Source organism: Pristiophorus japonicus, chromosome 15 (genome assembly GCF_044704955.1).
Source record: "Pristiophorus japonicus isolate sPriJap1 chromosome 15, sPriJap1.hap1, whole genome shotgun sequence".
Lineage (NCBI taxonomy): Eukaryota > Metazoa > Chordata > Chondrichthyes > Pristiophoridae > Pristiophorus > Pristiophorus japonicus.
In genome coordinates this window covers 40,089,635-40,111,991 of record NC_091991.1, presented here as the reverse complement: position 1 = coordinate 40,111,991, position 22,357 = coordinate 40,089,635, and positions in this window count along the sequence as shown.

The window sequence follows — 22,357 nt, the reverse complement described above, 5'->3', positions numbered from 1 at the left end:
CAGTTGTGTGGGGCGGACTGGTTGGGCTGGGTGCTCTTTACCTTTCCGCCATTGTTCATCGTTCATAGGTTTATAGGTAACCTTCAAGGCTACTGACCGAGGGCCGTGTGGCTCTTTGTCGGCTGGCGCGGACACAATGGGCCAAAATGGTCTCCTTCTGCGCTGTAGATTTCTATGTTTCTAAATCAAGGGACTAAGAAATATGCAAGAGGAACAAGGTAGATTTAAGATTAGAAATATGAGCAACATGATAGGTAATTCCATTTCTACTTGTTTTGGCCATTTTCTTCTATTATTGGTAACTACAATATTAGAAATGTAAATGTTTGCCCCTACAGATTCTGGGTGCCACAGTAGTTGTTTTCTCATCTATCACCAGCAATGTGGAAACTGCCAAATTCAGTTTTCAGTATTGGGAAAATGTCTCTGATCACCAGTCCAGTCCCATTGTAAGCCAGATTCCAATTACAGCCATTTGAGTCCAATTTCCAACTGGACATATCTCCAATGTGATGACCAGAAGGAAAGTCCACCTCCCGATCAGTTGTTTTACCAATTAGTCTATTTACTTAGACCAATCCCTGTTTGTACTGATAGTTTCCAAGTGCATGTACTAAATCTGACAGTGATAAATGGTGCAACTCGGTCTGTTCCCTTTCACTCCTCCCTCCGCCCTATTGCATAACTCTTAGATATGGCCCATACGGCTAAGGAGATCAAGGGGTATGGAGAGAAAGCAGGAAAGGGGTACTGAGGGAATGAGGGTACTGAGGTCCTGCACCTATTTTCTATGTTTCTATGTTTGTAAGACATCTACCAATCACAATCTAGAATTGGAAAACTATCATAGTGTTGGCCTTTTTTTAGACAGACTAATACTTCAGGAGGGTGCTACTTGCATCTAGTTTCAATTTTATCTGCCTCCTGCTTGTAAGCTGCCAAAAATCAACATCAGTCAGTGCTCCTCAAGTGTACCTAACTGTCGATATATCGTCTGTTCATTTCTAACATCTTCCAGTTCTGATGAAACATTATCGACCTGAAACGTTAACTGTGTTTTCCTCCCTCCACAGATTCTGCCTGACCTGTTGAGTATTTCCAGCATTTCCTGTTTATATTTCAGATTTCCAGCATCTGTTGTATTTTTTGCTTTTATTCAAATATCTTCCTCCTTTTTATCTGTGAGTGAACTAAAATGTTTCATCTCAAATTGTAAACCTTGTAGAAATCCTTAAAAAAAAACTGACAGAAATACCAATCGTAATTATATCAGGGACAAATGTTGACACCATTATCTTCTTCTTCTTAGGCGGTCCCTCGTATTGAGGATGACTTGCTTCCACGTCAAAAAGGACTGAGTTCACAGCTGTTTCAATGAAGGATCTAATATTCCAGGTCCCGAACTGCATATTGAGGGGTGGAAGATGCCTGTGCGTGGATTTTTTTAATGTGTGGTGGCCGTTGCACACCAGCCACCACATGGGCTTGACAGAACTAGGTCTTGGTCCAGTGGCAAGGATTAACCAAGACAACTAGAGACCAGCTCTGCTGCACAGACCTAGTGCGCACACATATTGTAATGTGGGCTGGCCCCTGCTGCCCCTGAGCCCATGCCTCTTCTGGGCCCCGATCACATCGTTCTGCAATCTCTGCTCCTTCGCCACGACCTCACCGCTCCTGCTGTACTTGCCCACACTCCAATCACCGACCTCCCTGGATGAGTGCCGCTCCAACAACCCTCAAGAAACTCAACACCATCCAGGACAAAGCAACCCACTTGATTGACACCCCATCCACCACCTTAAATATTCACTCCCTCCATCACCAGCGCATTGTGGCTGCAGTGTGTACCATCTACAAGATGCACCATTATAATTGCAGAGCAAGGAGTATGAGTACCACTCTGAATAAACATTACAGTGCATGGATTAATTGCAGGGTTGCATCAAATTCAGCCCACGATAGTTCAGTTGGCAGACAAATTCAGCCACGCATGGATAAGTTCATGAGGCGATTGTCAAGTGCTAGAGATTGTCAAGAATTAGGGTTGCCTGCGTCATATTTTTACTGAGCCCAGTATGTGAAAGTGCGCAGATAGCTTTGGAGTGGTGCATTCTGCTCCACTTTACTGCCTGGAATCCTTCATACTGCTGTTGTTAGATAAATCTAAGGAACAAAGAAAAGACATAAAATGAGGTCAGTGAACACAAATAAATTGCGACATAAGGAATAAGTATAAAGTATCAGTGCAAAAAAAAAGCAATAAGCTAATGGAAACAAAATATTTTGATGGAAGAAAAATCCCATGGGACAATGAAATAAAAGCAAAGGGTGATCATCTCATGATCAGATACATAGTAAGTGGAGTCAGTTTTCATGAATATCGGATCATTCAAGACAGCTACAGAATGACGTGCCAAAAATTCCAAACATCCACTCAAACAATCCCAGACAGCTGGTAAAATGGTGACAGCATAGCAGTAGACAAACTGGGAGAGGATTCAGATGAGTCTTGCAGTGCTTCATTTTAGAATCCAACAAAACAGTGAGAATTGGCATGATCTGAAGGTGGCCAAGCCAGTGTACCAACTTACATTCAGGACAAGGCAACATGATAGACACATAGGCCTAGAGTTTCCACTAGTTTGCTCAATTTGCCTGAAATCAGCCAAAACAGCGCAAAAGATTGTGGAATTTTAAGCACAAATTACGTCGAGCGTAAATTGAGTTTCTGCGATTTTTAATGCTTTATGCAGAAAGCCCACAAAGCTGTTCATGCCCCCAGATTGAAATAATGAGCATGGTGCATTTCCGCTCTGTGTATCCGTATGCAACCGTTCAAGGAGGCGCTTCAAACTAAGCTATTTATTTTTTGCCGCAGAGCCACTAGGGGACATATTTCAAAAGTTTTTTAAAATATTTAATTTATGAAAAAAATGACTAGTGTACACCAATGAAACTAGTAAATGGTTCAGTATAGTTTATTTTAAAGTCATTTTGTATCAGGTTACTCACAGATTGAGGACTTGACAATCTTATTAAACATACTTATTTTTTGTGATAAACCTATTTTCAGCTGTATTAATAATACTGCATCTGATTGCCACTCAAATACATCAAAGAATATTTTTTAATGCAAGGTAAAAAAAAAGAAACAATTATGTTCTATTAAACCACACAATTGCACTGGCTTATGGAAGATTTTATGTTTGTGATTATGCAAATGAGTTTGGGCGGAAATTTGAACAATAACTTCACTTTGGAAAACCAGTGCATTTTCAAACGCAGTTTGTGCCCAGAGTACCGATTGTGCCCTAAGCGGAAAGTCTACCCCATAGTCATTAGTATTTGTCAACTTACTTTTTTTTTAAACAAGTGGCAATTATTTCCATTAGTTGTGATACTTTCTAAGTCTAAGGAATTAAAGTAGCTTTTCATTTTCACATTTTCCTCCAGTTTCCCATCCTGTTGCTGAGTCGTCCTGTGCACCATTATTTTCTATTACTTTTAATTGTTCTCACACTTAGTACTTTATATATTTTCCTTTTCTATTGCCCAGCCCCACTATTGTGAAGGTTAAAGTGGATACATTGGGGAAAAATAGCTTATTGACCCAGTTTGCTGGGCTATTTGCCCAACTTCTGCCCAGCGAATGCCCGTGAAATTCTTACGACTGATAAAAGCAGGCATAAGCAGGCCTTCGCGTAGAGGCCCAGGACCGCAAGTCTCCGAACCACTCGGAACACCAGGTAAGTTCGTAGATATTTTTCAGTTCGGAGGCACCCGCCCGCGGGAAACCTCCGACCGAAATTTCTGGGCCGTTGTGAACAACTTAATAGCATCTTCTTGCAATTGATCTCTTAGGGAAAAGCCAATTTCTTTATAATTGTTGGTTCCAGAAAAACACATTGTGAAGAAGTTTCCTTCTGTTAAAACTTAGTGATTCTTTGATAACTATCGAACAATGTAGCTTCAAAGCACAGTTGAATAAACGTTTTATTATATATCTTTTATAGGTTGCTAACGGTCTTGATGAAGTTGAGTAATAGAAGATTGCCCAAAATGCTTCTTTATAACTTTATAGAATAGAAGTTACAACAGCAATCGCAGTACGGACACCAAAATGATCCCAGGATGCTCAGGATTTTGTAAATCTCTATTTGATACAAAAATGTTATTAACTTTAATATTCATTTGGATAATATAAAATCAGTCAAACTGTTGCGATAATTATAATTGAGATGCATATTCAGCTAGGTTTAAGCTGTTTTAAATTCCTCCAGCAGACTGTTTCCATAAGGTAACAAAGTACCACTCATTTGTGTGATGTAACAAATGGTGTTACTTATAAATTCGCACACATGCTGTGCAATTCTTTCAACTCTTTCAGCAATATCCTGTTTCTTACATTCTCACCTGCGTCTGGGATACATGCATTAGCGGGGTAACGAGTGCTTTCCTGAAATTGGCAGCCTTTGCTGATCAAGCCAGTCAACATATGTGAGTCAGTAATGATACAAATGTATGCAAGGCGTTGTAAGGGTTAACTTCAAACCACCACTCAGAGTCCGTTTGTCGTAAAGTAAATGCAGTTTTATTAATTAATTGATACAAGCTAGCAGGGGGAACCATTCCGTAAGGAATGCTCAAAGAAGTGGCTGGAGGCATGCTCCATTATATAATTTCAGATTAAGTCTTTGCGTAATTACGCAAGTCACAATTAATACATGCTGATTGATTAATACATGATTGATTAGTACAGTGCTTCCTCCAGTCTGGCTTCCGTATGCCTTAAATGGTAATTCTGGACAGTTGCTATAGTTTTCATTTTTATTCTATCCTTATCTTGTTATTCAGTTCAATTTCTATGTTATCTCTCTGTTCTCTTGCCTCCCAAGATCTTTGGTCTGTGAGCTAGAACATTTGCTTCTCGTAGGAATGTTCCCACACTTTGCCAACAAGGTTCCATTTTAGAATCTGTTAGCTCCATTTTAAAATGGCACAATATTATAAAGAATTATAATTTACCTCTTCAGTCCCTCCTGTTGGTCCCTGATTATTTCTAGATAATCAGCCGACCGCATATATGTTCTGAGCCATCTGCCGGAAATGGTGATCAAATCCATTTCCTTTGGATCGCTCGTAGTTCCGTCTTTTAATGGAGTCTTTACATGCTACCCCTGACCATTTCCCTGGGATTATTGGCAAGCCATTTATATTTGTTTTCGTACATACAGAGCATAAGCTCGAGGGTCTTAGTTGTTTCCCTAACGCGTTGCAAAGTCATTCACCTCCCTATTACACCTACGTTACATAGTTAACAAGGCTGTTTGCTGTTCGGCTAGAACCACACGGTTGTATATCCCTTGGATCTTACACATTTAGATATAGTTGGATCACAATACATATCCCCACCGCTACCATTATTATCACAATTGGGTGCCACATCAATTTGAGGACCGCGTAGGCCTTAGGTGACCAGCCCTTAAAAATGTCCCATCAGTGGTGAACCATGAGATCACTTAGTTCCTCCATCACTCGGATAAGTTCTTGTTTTGTGTAACTCATTACAACCTTTTGTCTGAGTAACTGTGCCCTTTCTTCTCTCAGGTACTTGGTCACCTGAATGTGGTTTTTCAAAAAGGCCCTTAACTTTCTCAAGTCCACTACCGGGGGCTAGTACGGATAGTCCTCTGGTGCTTCTGTGCTGTGCAATATTTTTCCATTGTCCTATTTGGTAGGACTTGGTCGTTTTAACGTCGAAGATGAGATATATTTCCTTCCGACACTCATTTACCGGAGGTTACAATCGATCCGCGTTCAAGTATACCGTGTGGGTTCTGGTTACACATACGTAGTTTTGTCCGATTTCAAGTATTGTGGTATCATTTAAGGGTTGCAGCTGCCATTCACAAGCCCCTGCTGAGCCTTCTATGCTGCATGGTGCCACCACTGGTGTTTGTAGCGGGCATACTTGCCCAAATGGCCACTTTACACAGTCCATCCCTTCGTGCATTTTATTCTTCGGGTCTATCCATTTTCCGTAAAACTGTGGCTTTCATAAGTTTTTACCAAGTAGCTGTGGTAGGGTCACAAACTCACACCATATCTGACTGTTAGTAACATTAGCCAACAATGTAGTCATATTAACACCCTCTTCATCACATCGCGTATGCTTCATATCTGACCTGAGTGTTAGATTTCATAGGTCAAACTGCTCATTGTGGGGCATTCCCAGAGAATGCTATACTTTCTAATTCAGCCCGTTGTCCTTCCTTAATCAGGCCCATTATAAGGCAGTGAGTGTTATTGGCTTCCCGCGTTAATTTGGCCGATACCTGTTGCTGTTCCCAGCTAATTTTGTTTGTCCACTGCCATATCATTTTGTCTGACAGCCATCCCCGCAGGCTATTGGCCTGTAAGGGTTCCTGCCACACATCTGATAGCCTTATGGCATCTTCAGTCAATTGTCCTGCTTTCTGTATTTTATTCTGCAGCGTCTCGATATCCATTGCGTTTAATGCTCCTAGTCCCGTTCAACTCTCCTAGTACTGTATCTAATATGTTTCACCGATTACGAGCTTTTGTTATCTTTAGGGCAAGATCCAGGTTCTTACAATACATGGGTACTATCTTTCAGTCATACTGTATATTTATTAAATTTATTATTGAAGGGGCTATCAGTGTGCTCAGACACATATCGTGCAGCCTTTGTAAGTGTGGCATCCGTTCCTGGTTCGGACGGGGATATTTTATACTTGCCATGACCAGCCATGTGCCCCTCCTGCCAAACTGTAAATTATTCATACACATCACCCAGTCTCCATCTCCCAAGGTTGCCTGTCTCCACTTTGTACTATTGGTATACTCCGCTTTGTTAATATTCCAGGCTTCTTTCTGTATTTTGGTTATATTCTAGGGAGTATTGTCGCAACCTCGCTTACATATTATCCCGGGACCTTCGGCCTCCCAGGTAAAGTTGAACGTTACATTCTCATTTTTATGGAGGATCAGTAAAAAAAATTCCCAAAGACTGGTGCCGAATAGGTCCATCGTCTACAGTCAAACGTTAAATTAAAAACACGACATTCAATTCCCGCGGGGTATGTATAGTTTCCCTGGGTTACTTAACGTTGGAACTTCCACATCATATAACGTTTAAGCCCTTTTCCTTCCAACTATGGAGGCACTGAGAGGGCCAGAGCAGCCACTAACCCAGTCACCACCAGCATTATCCACCGGTTCATCCCCTTGTTTTCTGGCCTGCTTCCTTATCGGACACTTCCATGGTCGCCGGGTGCACCGTTACTACAGGTTCAAACAGATGGGGGTTGTTTGGTATTATATGGCTTTACCTGTGTCCAGTGCTTCCATCTAATCCCAGTGGGCTTCTGTAGACAAACACAAGTATCACTTGTCATTAGTACTGAGTATGGCCCCATCCATCGGGGCTCCATTCTCTTTCGCATCCCTGTTACCTTTATCATGACCTGTTCTCCTATTTTAGGTAGCGTTTCGGATCTCATTCTCTCATTCTGGATTTCTAGATCTCGTATTTGCTGTCTGCTTTTAACTTCTTTATTCATAGCCTGCACCTCTTGGTTTAGCTGGACCAAGTACCACCTTAGCCTATCCTGAATTGGTCCTGCTTCACCTGTCCCTCCGGCTAAGTCTTCTGGTAGTCTCATAGTCCATCCAGTCATCAGCTCATAAGGCGTTAGTCCCGTGGTTTGCCCTGGGGTGGCTCTGAGCTGCATTAGAATTGCTGCTAACACTCCAGTCCATTCCTTGCCTGTCTCCTGGATTGCTTTGGACAGGGCCGTTTTTAAGGTCCTTGATATGTCCTTACTATACAGTATAAATGCACACGAGGCCCATGCTTGAGAGAAGGTCAGTCTGTGACCTGTCCTTTATTCCTTAGCACTCAAGTGCAGGAAGTGGGTGGAGCTTCCCCTTTTATATCTGAAGGTCTAGGTTAGGAGTGTCTCCCACAAGTTCACCACCTAGTGGTGAGTGTTCTCACGGTGTACAACTTAGGTCAGTTTATACATGGGTTACAATGCTGGTTGAATACATGACATCACCTCCCCCCCAAAGTCTTATTGGGATACAGGTTGAGTCTCTCTGGTTGTTTACGCTCCCTTGTAGAGCACCTGAGTTGGGGCTCCGGTTGTTGGGCGCTGGCCTGAGTGTCTGCTGTTTGCGGTGTCTCAGGCCTGTCCGGACTGCCCACAGTGACTGAGCTCTGCTCCCTTTGGTTCCTGTGTTCGGTCACCTGTGGTGGAGTGAACTCTACATCGTGTTCTTCCTCTGCTTCTATGGGATTGCTGAACCTCTTTTTTGTTTGATCCACATGTTTGCGGCAGATTTGTCCATTGGTAAGTTTAACTACCAGAATCTTATTTCCCTCTTTGGCAACCACAGTGCCTGCGAGCCATTTGGGCCCTGCAGCTTAGTTGAGGACAAAAACAGGATCATTTACATCAATACATCGCGCCCTCGCATTCCTGTCATGGTAGTCATATTGTGATTGGCGCCTGCTCTCGACAATTTCTTTCATGGTGGGGTGTATAAGGGATAACCGGGTTTTGAGCGTCCTTTTCATTAGCAGCTCTGCTGGTGGAACCCCTGTGAGCGAGTGTGGTCGGGATCTATAGGCCAACAGGAGGCGTGATAAGCGGGTTTGTAGGGAACCCCCTTGGATTCTGAGCATCCCCTGTTTGATTATCTGCACTGCTCGTTTTGCCTGGCCGTTTGAGGCCAGCTTGACCGGTGCCGTTCTGACATGGTTAATTCCATTGCCTGCCATGAAGTCCTGGAATTCAGTGCTTGTGAAGCACAGGCCATTGTTGCTAACCAAGATGTCCGGTAGACCGTGGGCGGTGAACATTGCCCGTAGAATTTCTACCGTGGCAGAGGATGTGCTTGAATTTAAATTGTCACACTCGATCCATTTGGAGTAGGCGTCTACTACAACCAAAAACATTTTCCCCATGAAAGGACCTGCGTAGTCCACATGGATGCGTGACCAAGGCTTGGCGGGCCATGGCCAGGGGCTAAGGGGGGCTTCCCTGGGCGCATTGCCCAGCTGGGCGCACATGTTGCACCTGCGAACACAAAGTTCCAGATCTGCGTCTATCCCTGGCTACCAAACGTGTGACCTGGCAATTGCCTTCATCGTGACAGTGCCCGGGTGCCCATTGTGCAGTTCTCTGATGAACACCTCTCTGCCCATCTGGGGCATGACTACACGGTTTCCCCACAGTAGGCAATCGGCCTGAATCGTGAGTTCATCCCTGCGCCTGTGAAATGGTTTAAATTTCTCAGGGCATGCCCTGTACGTGGCTGCCCAGTCCCCATTCAGGACACATTTCTTGACTAAAGACAGTAGCGGGTCTCTATTTGTCCAGACTTTAATCTGACGGGCTGTCACGGGTGAGCCTTCGCTTCCGAAAGCTTCAACAGCCATGACCATCTCAGCAGCATGCTCGGTAGCCCCCTCAGTGGTGGCTAGTGGGAGCCTGCTGAGTGCATCGGCGCAGTTTTCGGTGCCCGGTCTGTGCCGAATTGTGTAGTGATAGGCGGCTAACGTGAGTGCCCACCTCTGTATGCGGGCCGATGCGTTTGCATTTATGGCCTTGTTGTTGGCTAAAAGGGACGTTAGGGGTTTGTGATCTGTCTCAAGTTCAAATTTCCTGCCAAACAGGTACTGGTGCATTTTCTTTACCGCATATACACATGCGAGCGCCTCCTTTTCTACCATCCCGTAGCCCCTTTCTGCCTGGGACAGACTTCTGGAGGCAGTAGCTACCGGCTGTAACTGACCCTTGGCATTGACATGCTGCAACACACACCCGACACCATAGGACGACGCATCGCACGTTAACACAAGTTTCTTACATGGGTCATATAGCGTTAACAGATTGTTGGAACATAACGAATTGCGTGCTCTATTAAAAGCCCTTTCCTGGCTGTCCCCCCAGATCCATTCGCGACCTTTGCATAGGAGCACATGTAGCGGCTCTAGCAGCGTGCTCAATTTGGGAAGAAAGTTACCAAAATAGTTCAGGAGCCCCAAGAATGAACGCAGCTCCGTCGTGTTACGGGGTCTGGGTGCTCTCTGGATCACTTCCGTCTTGGACGCAGTTGGGCTGATCCCATCTGCTGCTACCCTCATCCCCAGGAATTCTACCTCTGGAGCTAGGAAGATGCACTTCGCCTTTTTCAGTCGCAGCCCTACCCGGTCCAGTCTGCGTAGCACCTCCTCCAGGTTGTGGAGGTGTTCTTCAGTATCGTAACCCGTAATGAGGATGTCGTCCTGAAAAACCAACATCCCTGGAATCGACTTGAGGAGGCTTTCCATGTTTCGTTGGAAGATCGCGGCGGCCGAGCGAATCCTGAACGGACATCTGTTGTACTCAAACAACCCCTTGTGTGTCGTGATGGTGGTCAGCTTCTTCGACTCACTCGCCAGCTCCTGGATCATGTAAGCTGAGGTCAGGTCCAATTTTGAAAAAGTTTGCCACCGGATAGCGTCGCAAAGAGGTCCTCCGCTCTCGGTAGCGGGTACTGGTCTTGGAGTGACACCCGATTGATGGTGGCCTTGTAATCGCCACATATCCTGACCGACCCATCCGCCTCGAGCACCGGCACAATCGGGCTCGCCCAGTCACTGAATTCGACTGGCGAGATGATGCCTTCCCTCAGCAGGCAGTCCAATTCGCCTTCTATCTTTTCCCGCATCACGTACGGCACCGCTCTGGCCTTGTGATGTACTGGCCTGGCATCCAGGTTTATGTGAATCACTAACTACCTTGGCCCCCATGAAAGTGCCAATGCCGGGTTGAAATAATGAGTCAAATTTGTCCAGGATCTGTGAGCATGATACTCGCTCCACAGAGGAAATTGCATTGACATCGCTCCATTTCCAGTTCATGACAGCAAGCCAACTCCTCCCCAGTAGTGCGGGACCATCCCCTGTGACAATCCAGAGTGGCAGTCTGTTCTCCGAATCTTTGTGGGTCACGACTACCGTGGCGCTGCCTCGCACCGGAATGATCTGCTTTGTGTAAGTCTGTAGCTGTGCATCAATCAGCAATAATTTTGGCCTCCTGGCCTTCACGGCCACAACTTTTCGAACTGTTTGATATCCATCAGAGACTGGCTGGCCCCCGTGTCTAACTCCATTGATACTGGGATGCCATTGAGGAGCACTTTCATCATTATCGGTGGCGTCCTGGTGTATGAACTGTATACGTGCTCCACATGAACTCGCTGAACTTCAGCTTCCAGCGATTTCCCCCAGTGTTCATTTCTGCAGGTATTTTGCTCACCTCTGCAAACTCCAACTGAGTGTGTGCCTCCACTTCTCCAGCATGAGCTGCGGTTTGAAACAAAAGGTCCCTTGCCAGTCGATCATCCCTGACTGCCCCTGTTATTGCCCTTGAGTGCACCATTAACAGGTGTTGATGGCCCCATTACTGGCCGCATTGCCCCTTGCAATGGCGTGAATCGCCGTTCAGCTTGCCATTGTCTCTGTCGAACTCCCCCTCTGGGTTCGACTACATGTTGGGGCATGCCCGACTGCCCTTGTCTGCCTGGAGAACTGTGTGCTGCTATAACAATGTTGAATCTCTGTCCCAACCATTCCTTAACACAGTACCTCTCGTCTGTTCTGCTGGTGGCCATGCTCGCGTGATTTAAATCCCAATTTCTTGTCGCCATTGATACGTCCTTACTATACAGTATAAATGCACACGAGACCCATGCTTGAGAGAAAGTCAGTCTGTGACCTGTCTTTTATTCCTTAGCACTCAAGTGCAGGAAGTGGGTGGAGCTTCCCCTTTTATATCCGAAGGTCCAGGTTAGGAGTGTCTCCCACAAGTTCACCACCTAGTGGTCAGTGTTCTCACGGTGTACAACTTAGGTCAGTTTCTACATGGGTTACAATGCTGGTTGAATACATGACAGTCCTATCCATTCTTTTCACCATTCCCGAACTTTGGGGATGATATGGTATGTGGTACCTCTGTTTGATTCCCAACAGCGCATATGTTTCTTTCATTATTTTGCCCGTGAAATGTGTCCCATTGTCTGAATCTATCTGTACAAGTACTCCCCACCGAGGTATCACCTTGCTAGCCAGGATCTTCGCTACCGTCTGAGCGGAGCAGCCCCTGGTAGCGAAGGCTTCCACCCACCAGGTGAACTGGTCTATGATTACCAGACAATATCTTTTTCCCCTATCCTCTGGTAGGGGGCCGGTGAAGTCTATCTCTCAATTCTCCCAAGGTCCCTGTGGCCTTGGTTGATGTCCCATTCGTACCTTGCATCCCCAGCCTACATTATGTTGGACACAAATAATGCAGCTTTGGCAAAATTTAGCTACATCCTTCCCCATTCCTGGCCACCACCAGTACTGCGAGAGCATGTACAGCATGTTATTTCTCTCAGTATGTGTTATCCCGTGATATAATTTTAGTAGTTGTTGCTTACAGCATTGTGGTGCCACAACTTGCTCCTGGGGATCCCATACCCATATGTCACCCTTTTGGTGGGCCCCGTGCTTACTCCATTCACGTCTCTCTTCCTGATCGACATTCTGGTGGACCTGTGCTATATTTATGTCTGTCTAAACACTGTTAGTCCTTACTGGTTGAATTTCAGCCTTTAGTGATGGCTCTGGCTTCCGGTCAGCTGCCGCTCATTTGGCTGTTAGGTCTGCAACCGATTCCCCTAGGTAGGTAGGTCTTGGGGGTGCGTGTGGCCTTTACTAGTTAGTTTTGTGTGTGCTTTTACCTTGATTACCACTGCTTCCCATGGTTCCTTTGTTGCTTTCACTAGCCTTTCTACTAGCCTTCCATGTTTTACCACCTCGCCAGTAGATGTCACATACCCTCGTCGTGACCAGGCTGCCATATGGTCGTGAACCACCCCGAAAGCGTATCGACTGTCTGTATATATGTTTACTAGCTTTCCTTTAGCTGACTCGAGAGCCTTTATAAGGGCCACCAGTTCTGCCACCTGAACTGACCTATCTCCAGTCATTATTGTCTCTCCCTCCTGTGTTAGCACCGCCCACCCAGTATGGGGTTCTCCATCAATGTATTTTCTAGATCCGTCCACATATAAAGTCTCACCTGGGTTGTCCAATGGCTCTTCCTTTACCCCGCTATCCATTTTCTCCTCTACTTGTTCCCTACAGCTATGTTCCTCCCCTTCTGTCAGCACACCGGTAGCAGGGTTAACTCCATTATGCTTTTTTATTATTACTGACTTGTCTTTGGGCAGCAACACGGCCTTCCACTTAGCCTTTCGGCTGTCCGAGACCGACCGCAGCTTTCCAGTATTTAGTAATTCTACCAGGGTATGTTGTGTGTGCAAAATGGTCTGTCCCATCATCACTACTGGTTCGCTTACTTTGACCGCTCAAGTTGCACAGTCCAGGGTGGCCACACATCGAGGCATCCTACTAACCACTGGGTCTTTCTTCATTGAGTAGCAGGCTATAGGTCTCTGCCGGCCCCCATGTTCCTGCATTACCACGGCGGAATAGCTTCCATCATCCTGATCACAATATAGGTGGAAAGGTTTATTGGAATCTGGCAATCCCAGGGCGGGAGCTCTTTTTAGCTCCCCATATGCCTCTCCCTGTTCCAGTCCCCAATCTATCTTCTGTAGGGGTCCCCCGGTTCCTTTAATTAATTTCTGTATGGATTCCGCTATCATTGTGTATTGAGGTATAAAATTCCCACTATAGTTTAAAAAGTCCTAATACCTTCTTTACTCCCCTGGTTTACAATGTTCAGGTAACATTCTGTTACCCACTCATCTTGTGGCTTCAAGATAAATGCTCCTGACACTCAGATGCTGCCCCCTAGGAGCTGCATTATGTAGTTGTTGTATCCTTATTAGCTCATAGGGGGTTAATCCTGTCGTCCAATTTGGTGTGGCACATAACCTCATTAGTATCGTGGGTAGTAATTCTGGCCAGGATTGTCTGGTTTCCTGTATTCAAAAACAAGTGATAGCTTATAAGCTATCTTAACATACAAGTGCTCGCAATTCAAGTTCTCGCAAATCATTTCCAAGACGACTTCCATATCTTATCTCATCTCCCCCAAACGGCTTTTCTGTCTCTCATCAGAGAAAATTACATTTTTAGATTGTTCCCAAACTTTTTAGTTTTTTTTTTACACTGTTTAGTATTATTTTTTTTTAAAACGTTTCCAAACCCAAGATTTTCCAGTACAACCAAAATGTTTATCAAGGAGAATCACCTAAAATATCTCAAAACCTCAATTCAAATACTGTACTGCCAATCTTTTATTTAAATTTCTTTTACTAAGCTAGAAGCTTTCACATCATTTAAAATAAGATTAACTAGGCCGATGCTTCCCCCAGTCTATAGCCGCGAGAAACCCACGCAGGCTTTTTTTTAAAAAAAAGGCATTTAGTATCTTTCAACCCAATGTAATCAATGATTACATGTTTTCTTTTGACAAATAAGTGAGCGGGTCGGAATTTTAAAAAAAAACGAGACCACGCATTTTTTTTACTGTAATCCAATTAGAACGTCCAAGAGCTGAAGCTTCTGTATCGGTTCTATTTTTTTAATATATCTTTATCTTTTGTTAAACAAACCCATCCTTTGTGCATTTCATTGCTTCGTAAATCATATCAAAATAAATCCACACCTGCATTTCTAACTTAAAATATAATTCAATTCTAGGTAAACAATGAATATAAAACTTCCCACATCCATGATAAAAGGGTTAACCAGCTAGCTTCTGCACAGAAGTGGGTGGAGCTGTAGAATTTACCAATATTATCTCGCAAAGATTCCAGGTACCTTTCCCCTGCAGAGGAGAAGAATCCCTTTCTGGGCTTTTAAAATGAGTTTAAAGGGGCAGACGAAGCCTGCGGGGGATAAAAGGGGATGCATTCATGGAGAACCCCCCCAGTGTTTGGACTCATAGGAAAGGGAATTCAAAATGGACCTAAATTACAGAAGCTTGAGATCCCCTAAACATCTATGGGAAGGAGCATATCAATTTTAAGATTCTACAACATTTTGGCTGCAAAAAAAAGTTACCAAATACAGGAGGTGGGGCCAAATTCGTGTATTAAAGACCCCAGGCTGTCTGGGGGAACTATTCACCCTCCAAGAGATAATCGAATTACCCAATCAAGCACAATGGAAATCATGGTCAAGAAACTGGACAATTCTAAAACAATGCAAAACCAGTGATAGCACATTCTCACACCCTAATCGAGTTACTGCTGACAAAGGAGACATTTGATAATCAGTGGACAGAACAGTTCAAACAGAGCCCAAGAGATTTGATGGGAGATAACGGAGCCTTTTTTTGGAATATATCTATCCCCCAGTTTTTACAAGGAAAGACCAGCAAGGAGCAGCACACAGACTGGGACACAGACACAGACACAAGCAGCTGGAGCTGGGGAGTGAAGAAATGGAGCAGTGAAGGAAACTACTAGAACTCATCAAGGACCGACTGAGCACGAGGCCCACGAAATGGAAGGTTGTCAGCAACCAAATTGACAACCCGGGCCACCACAACCAGCACAATGACAACCAAAACCAACTCAGCAAAAACCCAAGAATCGACATTTATTTCTACTCTACAATCTACTTCGGAACGACCAACGGGTGAGAAATTACCAAAAAGGACTAACTAAAACTATTCCTAACCAAAGAAAGTGGGTATTTACCCCATACATCCAAAACGCAACTTAGCGCATCAACGGACGCACCCCAACCGAAGACTACACAGTCCAAAGTCCTCTTCTCCGTCCGGGGTACAGCTCACCTAGAAGGCCAAGTGCAGCGAACCCCAAAACCGTGATTCACTGGCAACTGTCTAAAAGGGGATTGGTGAGCATAGCCCCTGAACCCTGAGAGCTATAACTTAGTTAGTTAGGGGAATTGGGAGGGGGGGGGAGGCTGGGATAACTTTGTAAATGTATCTGCATTCGCCTCTTTACCCCATTTAGAGTTTAAGCTGTATTCTTTTCCCCACAGACTGTAATTGGACAATTTATTCAATGTGTTGTACCCTTCAGTGTGTATTGGTCTGTGTGTGTTATTAAAGGTGTGTATTATTAAACACAATAAAGCCATACCTGCTTCCTACCTTGAAACCGATTGTCTGTCCAAGTCTGTCACAGTCCCTTCATAATTCCAGTGTCTAGAACCAAAGGTGTGGGAGTGATTCGGAACCGCTCATATAAGGTCAGAAGGGAAAGCTGACCCCCTGCAAACCACACCTTACAGAGCTTAAACAGCCATAACAGACACTTTATTTTAAAGACAGACATTCACACCAATTTTCATTCAACAAAGCTTATTTTCTCTTTTTTAAATTTTTTTTAGCTACTTATTTTCTGATTCCCTTGTTTTTCTTTGTCACTCTCTGTCCCAACCGTCCGATGGGCGTCATTCTCAAACTATTCACTTCAACTCTTAACCTCCATAATTGTAGGCACTGACTTATTATCATTAATCCTGCTTTGGCTGTTTTCTTATTTTTTTTTCTGTTTCTCTCTACACCTTTCTTTCCACTCCTTTATTTCTCCTTGCATTTGTGAAACACATTATAATCGCCTCCTTCCCTTTGTTTCCCTTTCTTTGCAATCACCAGTTGAGTTTCCAGAGTATTTTTTTTTCTTCATCTTATCCTTCCTTAACCATTTTCCTCTTAACCTTTGCATATTTATCTCTCAAACTCTTCTGGTAGTTTGCACCTCACCCCTTCACGGGCCTTGGCAGTTTCCTTTGCCATTTTTCCCAGTTCCCATTTTTCCGCCTTTACTTATGCGGAACCTCGTTTCTGGTTGGATAGCTAGTCTGCCCTCACCGGGGATTCCCTGATATCTCGTAAAAATACTTATTCTCCCGACACACGTATTTACTTACAATGCCCTGACTGGATTTACCGGCTGCACAGATTCCGCTTCAGATTCGTTGGATCTTTGACCAAGCCTCTTGGGAGGAGACTTTCTCAAGGCAATTCTCTACTCACTCGGTTTTAGGTTGGTTCGGCTTTAGAGTCGAATTTGCCCGTCCAGCAGATCCTGCTTGCAGCGCCAAGTTGTAAGGGTTAACTTCAAACCACCGCTCGGAGTCCCTTAGCCTTAAAGTAAATGCAGTTTTATTAATTCATTGATACAAGCTAGCAGGGGAGCTATTACATAAGGAATGCTCAAAGAAGTGGCTGGAGGCATTCCCCTTTACGCAAGTAACAATTAATACATGATGATTGATTAATACATGATTGATTGGTACAGCGCTTCCCCCAGTCTGGCTTCCGTATGCCTTAAATGGTAATTCCGGACAGTTGCTATAGTTTTCATTTCTATTCTATCCTTACCTTGTTATTCAGTTCAGTTTCTATGTTATCTCTCTGTTCTCTTGCCTCCCAAGGTGTTTGGTCTGTGAGCTAGAATATTTGCTTCTCGTAGGAATGTTCCCACACTTTGCCAACGTCATAGCGAGGGGATTTGAGTACAGGGGCAGGGAGGTGTTGCTACAGTTGTACAGGGCCTTGGTGAGGCCACACCTGGAGTATTGTGTACAGTTTTGGTTTCCTAACTTGAGGAAGGACATTCTTGCTATTGAGGAAGTGCAGCGAAGATTCACCAGACTGATTCCCGGGATGGTGGGACTGACCTATCAAGAAAGACTGGATCAACTGGGCTTGTATTCACTGGAGTTCAGAAGAATGAGAGGGGACCTCATAGAAACGTTTAAAATTCTGATGGGTTTAGACAGGTTAGATGCAGGAAGAATGTTCCCAATGTTGGGGAAGTCCAGAACCAGGGGTCAGAGTCTAAGGATAAGGGGTAAGCCATTTAGGACCGAGATGAGGAGAAACTTCTTCACCCAGAGAGTGGTGAACCTGTGGAATTCTCTACCACAGAAAGTAGTTGAGGCCAATTCACTAAATATATTCAAAAGGGAGTTAAGATGAAGTCCTTACTACTCGGGGGATCAAGGGGTATGGCGAGAAAGCAGGAAGGGGGTACTGAAGTTTCATGTTCAGCCATGAACTCATTGAATGGCGGTGCAGGCTAGAAGGGCTGAATGGCCTGCTCCTGCACCTATTTTCTATGTTTCTATGTTACATTTTAGAATCTATTAACTCCATTTTAAAATGGCACAATATTATAAAGAATTGTAATTTACCTCTTCAGGTGTTATGCAAGATGCTCATTAATTTCTAATCATTTTACATATTGTACAAATATGAGCACTTCAATTATCCTCTAGTTGGAAATTTTGTAAATAATCATATGTTTTGGATTTTTAATAATTGAGTTTCCAGATTAATGCCAAATGAAGCAAACCATCTTAGTTTTATGGCAACTTTGAAGCTCAGCTTTATTCCTATTAGGTTTACTAAGAGACAATACTAATATATGTGTAAAAAAAAAATGGGTAATACATTGACTTGATATGACATGGATATTATTTTTCAAATTCTTTTACTTTTAAAAAAATTGTTTTGCCTCTTTAAGATTCCTGCATGGCATAGACCATTCCTTGACCAAGTCTGATCAAGCAGCCTGCACGGTCTGTAGTTAGATACTGAAAAGAACACTCTGCGGTGTTCCCTCTCTTCCCATGGGGAAAAGCATCTTGTCTCTATTCGTTGCCTGTTCCTTGTTGTCAGACTGAGATTGAGCATTGACTACCGGATCATGTGCAGAGCTGCAGTCCAACATTCCATGATACATTACATTAGTGTGTGTTGTATACATGTAAATAACTGACAAATTGAGCCAGGAGAAAAGTAACTTAACTTAACTGTGCTTTTATACAACCCAAAATGGAGTTCACAAACCGGCATGAACCAGCATGAGTACAGCAACTGTGAATAGCTCCCACAGGGTCCTAATGCCCATCCTATGAGTTGTAACAACCACATAGAGTATGACCACCACAGTGTCTCTCTCTTCGGCAGTCCCCCGGAGTCGAGGATGACTTGCTTCCACACTAATGAGGTCTAAATGGAGTAGTCCATGAGGGTCATGATGTTCCAGGTCCTGAACTGCAGTGTGCTGCATGACTAGGTCACCTTGGATAGAAGGTAAGTGAGGGCCAATGAAGTAAATCAGAGTTCATGTGTTGTTTGTTTCAAAATAATACAGCCTTTGCATGGATGTTCATAACTCTTAAGAATAATTTTCATTTTTTGCCCTTTCTTTCACTGTTATTCCGTATCCTCCTAGATACTGCGAAAGATTACTTAAATATGAGCTGGGGGAAACTAAAGCAGAGAGTGGCTTTTAATTCTAGGTAAAGGCAAGCTGACAGTTTAAATTTTTTTTAAATATTGCAATTAATTGCAGATGTGCAAAAAATATACTTTATTCAAATTTTGCTGACCAATGGCAACCAAGTAACTCCATATCAGTGAAATCTTTACTCGTTCTCAACTGTACCAGTGGAGAATAAATAAATCTGCAGCACAGTACATATTAAAATGCGATTATCCACTTTATTTATGAGCTTTCAAAGAATAAAATCGTCACTATTTTCAGCACTTGGCAATAGGTGTCTGAATGTGATGTGCTCATGTTAAGTAATAAAATGACAGGTCAGATTTTACAATTCAACTGTTCCTAAATACTTTGAAGGTGGGGCAGGGATACAAAGGTGCAAGAAGTGTCAAATGCAAAGGTATATTTATCTTAACCCTTAAAAAAAACGTTTAGCTCTAGGAATGTCAGGCACTGAGAACAGGCCAATTTTAGGTTTTTCGCTCATATTCCATATGGCTGAAACAAACACTTGGGAGTGGAACTTCCACTGGGATTCTCTCAGCCACATGCTATAACTTTGCTTAAACACTGGAGAAACAATGGAAACAACCTTTTCTGCTATGTCTGAGGGTTTCTGCTGATATTCCGTGAGGTTATAATGAGAAATTAAGAGAACTTCCACTCGAATACAAGGCAAAAATATTTTCCACGTTTTACTTCTGCTCATCCTTTACTTTTTTCTATTCTTTCTCTTTCCTGATTCATTTTTCTTCCCCCCCCCCTCCCCCCGCCAATATTTAAACCTTTTTAAAGTGATCACCTGTTTTTCTGACCCTCCAGCATCCCTTGTCAATCCTGAATTTGGTTCCCACACCATTCAACCTAGGTTTCCAGCTGAAAACCGATACCAAATGTCAGCTTGGGGCTCTTTTCTCTAGAAAAGAGAAGCTGATGGATAACCTGATAGAGGTCTTTAAAATTCTCAAAGGGTTTGAAAGGGTAGATATAGAGAATATGTTTCCACTTGTGGAGGAGTCCACAACTAGGGCTAATAATTATAACATAGTCATTAATAAATCCAATGAAGAATTCAAGAGAAACGTCTTTACCCAGAGAGTGGTTAGAATGGGGAACTTGCTACCACATGGAGTAGTTGAGGTGAATAGCATAGATGCATTATGGGGAAGCTAAATAAGTACATGAGGGAGAAAGAAATATGTTAGGGCGAGATGATGCAGGGTGGGAGGAGACTGGGTGGAGTATAAACACCGGCATAGACTAATTGGGCCGAATGGCCTGTTTCTGTGCTGTAAATTCTACATAATTCTATTTCATTCCTAGCCAGTCAAGCCTCAAGTCTGTAGAGATTGACACGGTTGATGTAAGCAGATCAGTGTTTGACGTTTTTTTTAATATTAATCTTTGAGCAAGTGTTCCATAATTTTTCTCATCTGCATCTATTTATCAAACTTACACGGCCAGCCTTTTTCCTTCATACATTTATTGTGTATCAACTGTGGGATTTTAATATGATCAGCTGTTTTTTTTTAATTAACAAGTTTCAAACACTTCACAGAGCTGAACAGTGAAGACTTTCAGATTTTAGATGATCATGTTACAGGTGACTAAATGCCATAGGCGGTATTTTCATGCTAGTGACAGCTGGGAATAATGCCACCACAATTTTCATTCTAACAATATTGGGAAAGATGATCTTCCGGTTTCAGATTTCCCCCTTTTCTCAATTGTCAACAGTAAGATCCAATGGGCTGGATTTTCGGTTTTACTGATTTCAGGGCGGTAATGGCTGCGGGGGGCGGTCCTGATACCGCCTGGGAAACGTTTGCGCCCTCGTCTGCAAATTTCGGCAAAAAATTAGGTTCCATGATCCGGGGTGCTAAATCAGGTGTTACACCATGAGCTTTGAGCGCCCGAGCCGAAAATCGCAGCGTTATAAAAGGTCGTTATTTTGCGCATGCGTAGACGTGTTTCAGTTTTCCCGGGCGCAGTCGGTACTTTAGGGCGTGGTGATTGTTTCCTGCGCACATGCGCAGATGAGCCAGCCCACCTCTGAGACTTCGGCAGAGATGGCGCAGCAAGAGGGCAGGCAGAGTGCCAAAAGATTCTCCTCAGAGGCTGCTGAGGCCTTAATGCAGACCGTTGAAAGGCTGGCCCCTCACGATGACCAGATTGTGTAGTATGCAGCACACCACAATGAATTCGAGACCTGTTAAGGGGATTATTGAAAGCTGCCTCTAGAGCGGTCCAGGCATCGGAAATGCTGCTTGAGCACCCCAATTGTCTGTTCGATGATGTTGCAGATGGCCACATGGCTCTCGTTGTAGCGCTGCTTGGCTTCTGTAGTGGGTTTGCGGAGGGTGGGTCATGAGCCAGGTGGCTAGGCTGTATCCTTTGTCCCTGATCAGCCAGCCATGCCCTTCCCTTTGTTGCTGAAACATTCGTGAGACACTGCTCTCACACAAGATGAAAGCATCATGTTCATTCCCTGGCTAGCGGGCATTAATTGCGAGGATGCACTGCGTGTGGTCGCACGCCAGCCGGACGTTTAGGGAGTGGTATCCCTTTTGGTTTCTGAATAACTCTGCGTTGTTGAATGGTGCTCGCAAGGCCACATGTCAATGGCTCCTTGAACCCTCGGGAAGCCTGCAATCCTGCCAAACCCACATGCCCGCTCATTCTGGCTCTCCTTGCTCATTGGGAACTTTATGAAGTCCATCCTGCGGGCGTACAGAGCCTTTGTAACGTGCAAAATGTAGCAATGTGTAGCATATTGAGAGATGCTGCATATGTCCCCTGCTGCTGTCTGGAAGGAGCCGGAGGCATAGAAGGCAAGTGCCACAGTCACCTTCAATGCGAAAGGCAGCGCAGTCCTATTGCCACTGGTAGGCTGTAGGTCTGCCTGTAGGAGCTGGCTTATCTCTGTCAGCACTTCCTTTTGGCAGCACAGCCTTCTCACACACAGCTCCTCAGACAGCTGAAGGTATGAGCGTTGGTGCCTGTATACCTATGGGAGGTGGGCCCTCCTCCCCAGACGTCTTCGGCCTCTCCA